The 5,427-nt window shown below is 39.3% G+C and overlaps 1 pseudogene; it reads left to right on the plus strand.

Annotated features, from left to right (window-relative positions):
- Positions 1–4,304: 4,304 nt before the first annotated feature.
- On the plus strand, positions 4,305–4,785 carry LOC132530780 (low molecular weight phosphotyrosine protein phosphatase-like; annotated as a pseudogene).
- The last annotated feature ends 642 nt before the right edge of the window (positions 4,786–5,427 follow it).

Consider the following 5,427-nt stretch of genomic DNA (forward strand, 5'->3'; position numbering starts at 1 on the left):
TCATCTTGTGGTTGGTTTCTCTTTACTTTTTCTATCTTGTCTGTGGGTCACATTTTCCTGTTTCTTTACATTTCAATTCATACTGATCATTATGAATGATGCATTTTAATATGCTGGATTCTGTCAGTTTTTCCTACAGTGTTGATTTTTGTTCTAGTAGTCAGTTAACTTGATTGGATTCAAATTCCAAACTCTGGCTCTTCTGTAAGCAGCTGAAATTTCTACTCAGTTTTGCTTTCTGGCAAGTCTGCTGCATTCCACCATGTATGCATAGTTCAGGGACCAATCAAAGTGGGGTTTATCTGCTGGTTTGGGGGCCTCCACCTCAATTAGCTCCCTTTCCAGAAAGCCTTTTCCTCACTTATCTTCTACCTTGGCAATATCAAACTCCATTCTTTGACTCTTCAAGCCATTAAGACTGCAAATTTCTGCTTGAATTCCAGCCATTCCATGGCACTTTCAAAGAGAATGACCTCAGGCAGAAAATTCATAAATGTAAAACTCACCCAGAGCAGTTTCCCTTTTCAAGTGTCTATACTCCTGTTTCTGCCTGCTTTTGGTCACTCTCCAGTGCCTTCAACTAGATGTTTTTTACTTCACCAAGAATTTATTATTCTTCTCTGCATAATGGTTTGTCTAATACAAACTACTCTACCATTAACTGAAGTAACACCTCCTATTTATAGTTTATTAAGATAAAATAATACCTAACTCCAGCTTATTTGAATAGAAAACATAAAAAAAAAAAAAAAAAAAACAGTTCCCGGGGACTTCCCAGGTGGTCCAGTGGTTAAGACTCCACGCTTCCAATGCAGTGGGCGTGGGTTCCATCCCTGGTCAGGGAACTAAGATCCCACATGCCACGGGGCAACTAAGCCTGTGCACTGCAACTACTGAGCCCGCATGCTCTGGAGTCCATACGCCACAACTAGAGAAGCCCACGTGCCACAATGAAGAGCCCATGCAGCCAAAATAAACAGTTCCCTACTTTCTAGTGAACAAATGTTTAAAATATATGCATTTAACTCCCACAAATTCAAAGACAAAAAAAAAAAGGTAGTTCTTCTATTACATTTTTAAATTACCCTCTTCCCTTTAAAAATACACAGAAATTCTACTGCAATAACTTCTACTCTTACTTCACAGGCTTATTCTAACTTCCTAGTAGAGCCCTTCTTCTTGTTATACCTCAATAGCTAGAGAATATAAGAGGTTATCAATCATATCACTCTCTAGTTGCTGAAAAATACTGTTAGCTTCCTTATCATATATCAGTTATTACTTTTCAAGTGGGGGGGGGGTGGTTACAGTAGACATTATGGACAAGCTAACCCAACTTGATATTCACCCTCCTGCTCCATTCCATCTCTATCACAGAAGTTGAAAAAACTAAATACTCAGCTATAGTTCCCTTTGCTGCTAGAAGTGGGCATGTGATAAGTTTTGGCCAATGATAAATAAATGGAATTTTGCTAGATGACATCTAGGAAAGCATTTGTTTCCCTGATAGAAAGAAAAGATGTCATTAGCACAGCCCCTGCCCCTGTCTACCTATCTTTAAAGCAGTCACAATGCCAATGCCTGGAATTTGCAAGCATGAAAGAATGACCATAAGGATGGTTCTATCATTCAGTGCCATTGAACCAAAGCCAGAAGCCTCCCAACCCCCAGAAATCCTCAGTAAGAGAAAGCTATTCATTTCCTTATGCACAGCCAAAATTACTTCTAACTGCTATAGAAATCCATTTCCTTCATAGCACATTTATGCTAATTTATATCCCCAATGCCTGTTACAGTGCCTGGAACACAGAATTTACTGTCTTTGTTAAATTAATTAATATATGTCTATAATTTGTAGTAATATTAAGATTTAAAACCAATTCAAATTTAAAATATAATCTTGGAAGTCAAAAAATTTTTCAAATTTGCATTTCTCCCAATACCTTCTAATGAGCTCATTGTTGATGACAATCACATGTTCACATTACTATATCATCCTTCACAGAATGTTGACTTTGCGGTTGGTTTGGAATATTCTTTAAAAAGTCTCCCAAAATGTATAAAACATACCTGCAAATGTTGGATTCGAGGGCAAGCATTCCTGTATGAACCTTTCTTATGATTTTAATGTCCTTACTTAAATTTCTAACAATTCTTCATCTCATTTGTGAAGATTTATTTCATCTCTATTAACCTCACCTTAGATACATTTTTTTAAAGATTTTCAAAGACGTTTCTTACCATAGAACATTGTAATAATTATAAATTGCCAAAGCAAATCATTGCAATATCTAAAACTCTGAAATTTAGATTCTGTGATTTCGATTCTATTTTTCACTAGTTATGAAGAACTGCATTTAAAAAATATTATATTGCTTAGAGAAATCTAAATCATTAAACTTTTGGAAAACATTAACTCCATGGAGAATAATCTGTTTATTTTCATTAATATGTTTCCATGCAGTTTATATGTTTAAAATAAAACTTTTCTAGTAGCATAATTTCTCATCCTGAATGTAAATATTCTCAAAGTAGAAGTAAGTGGTTGTTAACTTGCAGTATTATTCAGTAAATATTTTTGTTAAAACCCTCGGTATTTTAAATCACAGAAAGTAGTTATGGATGAACCATGTTTTGGTTGTTTAAAGAATCAAAGGGAACATAATGGAAAGTTTCTCTTGTTGCTGTGCTGCTCAGAACAAACTGATCTCATCCTGGTGAGGTTTTGTGGTATGATTGACACCAAAGCTTCCGTGTAAGGTATGGAGACAATGCATCAACTCTGCCCAGAACACAAACATGTGGTTTATAAATCATGAGAATGGCTTCAAAAGAAAACATGGAGACAACTGAGTCCAAGGGCTTCTGAAATGAAGGCACCCATGTATCAGAAAGCAACAAAATAGTTTCAAAAGTAAGTGAACACTTTCCTGGGATAATGGAGTTCCCTAACTCCTTCCTAGGCTCTGAAGAAGTCAGGGAATTCTAAGGTTGAAGAAGTTCAATAACTTGGTTTTTAATCCTCAGCCCGTAGTAATAGACAACAGAGATATAGATAGATATAATGTGAATATAGATATATAGATGTCTGTGGTTAAGATATATTAATCAAAGAATAATGTTTAGCCAAAAATCTCTAATTCCAACCTACGGCTATTCAATTTTATGCAAAGGGCCAGAGTTATTTCTTATTTAATAATTAAATATTCTAATGTATGTCCTTCTATCAGATGGACAACTTAGACACTAAGTAGAAAGTATTCCTTACTTCCATAAATGATTTTTTTAACTTATTTTTATTCTGTCTTATGAGTTTAATCTCACATGTCTGAAATAACAAGACTGGAGGTGGGCAGAGCTCAGAAGTCTGAGGTGCAGCATGGGTTTCTTTGAACAATAATTAATCTCTATTCCAAGTAATTTGCATCATTCTATTCTCCAAATTTCTAGGAAATATTTACCCACCAATTGCAAGCCACAAAACAATGCAAAAGCACAAAAGAACAAAGAAACAAAAAAGATATAAAACCTACCCTGAGGGCTTCCCTGGTGGCGCAGTGGTTGAGAGTCCGCCTGCCGATGCAGGGGACACGGGTTCGTGCCCCGGTCCAGGAAGATCCCACATGCCGCGGAGCGGCTGGGCCCGCGAGCCATGGCTGCTGAACCTGCGCGTCTGGAGCCTGTGCTCTGCAACAGGAGAGGCCACAACAGTAAGAGGCCCGCATACAGCAAAATAAATAAATAAATAAATAAAACCTACCCTGACAATAGGAGACACTAGGAAACAGTCATACAATTTCTTGTCTTAAGAAAGTCTAAGAAATTTAAAGAAGAAAAGGTCGAGCAAAGTGAAAAGTATCCCATTTCAAGGAGAATCCAAAGAAAGCATCCATTACATGTAAACACTTTTATATTCTGATTTTTTTTAAAAAAAAAAAAAGTAAGAGATTCTAGAGACATTATTTGGTAATGATTGTGGATCAAATTTCTGACTCAAAAGAGCTCCATTTTCTATATCTTAGCTAAACTTACAGATTTGGCCATTTGATGAATGAGGCCCGCAAATTATAAGATTTTCATGAACTGCAGAACTGTGTCTTTAACAAAAATACTACATAAGAAAAAAAAAGCTGAACTTAGGCACAACTCTCCTGAGATTTCGCTAACCTCTGATATACATAATAATTAAATTGGCTGGGAACTGAAGACTTGCTGTCCTTAATTTCACTTTTATGCAAAGGCGAGACTGTCATTCATTCAGGCATCAATCTTAATTAAGACTTCTTGGTGGGGGGGGGGGGAAGATGGCCGAGCAGGTGACCAAGTCGGGGGTGTTCGTGTGTCTGGGTAACATCTGTCTATTACCCACTGCAGAAGCAGTCTTCAGGAAACTTGTAACTGATCAAAGCGTTTCAGATACTTGGAGGATGGACAGTGCAGCGACGTCCACGTATGAACTAGGAAACTCTCCTGATTATCGGGGGGCAGGCTTGCATGAAGAAGCATGGTACTCCCATGAGTCACGTTGCCCGGCAGGTTACCAAAGAAGACTTTGCCGCTGCTTTTGACTGTATACTACGTATGGATGAAAGCAACCGTAGAGATTTGAATAGAAAAAGTAACCAAGTTAAAAACTGCAGAGCGAAAATTGAACTACTTGGGAGCTACGAGCCACAAAAACAACTCATTTTTGAAGATCGCTATGACGGCAGTGACGTTCACTTTGAGACCATCTACCAGCAGTGCGTGCAGTGCTGCAGAGCTGCCCTGGAGAAGGTCCGCTGACCCGGGTCCAGTCCTGCGCGGCCCAAGCTCAACCCCACAGCCCGGGGGGCTCAGTCGAGTGTCACAGTGTCACCCTTCCCTAGCTCAAGGCCACAGGCCTTTCTTCAGTTGACTCACGTTTCTTACCTTAAAAAATAATTGTAGATGGAAATCAGTTGTGTTTGGCGGAAGAATAAATAAAAATTTTTGATTCAGACAGTTTACGAGGTGAAGAAGAATCAGAAAGCAGTGCTCCCACTGTCCATTTTGGATGATGTGTGATGTTCGCCCGTCTGCTCAGGGTCAGGCAGTAGTCCGGGCAGAGTAAGTGCAGAAGTAAGCAAGTTGCTTCCACTTGAGTCATCTGTTCATGGAAGAAGCTGGAGGCCCTGCAGCCATAGCGGCCTTGCCCCGCTACCTCCATCTTCAGCAGAGTGTGGGTTCTCCTCCTTGGGGCTGTAGCCCCAAGACAGGTCCCCGTGTGGAGGACTAGATGAGCAACAGCTCTCCTCCACTCACTGTTTATAGTTGGCGACCCAAAATCCTGGGAGCACACAGGCACAGATCAGTCTGAGTGATGGTCGCTTAGAAGCAGGGAGAGTTCAGAGGAACGACTTCCAGTCCTCGGTATTGGGAGGGTCCCCGGTAGGAGACGTTGAGTCT

This window comes from Lagenorhynchus albirostris, chromosome 12 (assembly GCF_949774975.1).
Source record: "Lagenorhynchus albirostris chromosome 12, mLagAlb1.1, whole genome shotgun sequence".
NCBI classification, from domain to species: Eukaryota; Metazoa; Chordata; class Mammalia; order Artiodactyla; family Delphinidae; genus Lagenorhynchus; species Lagenorhynchus albirostris.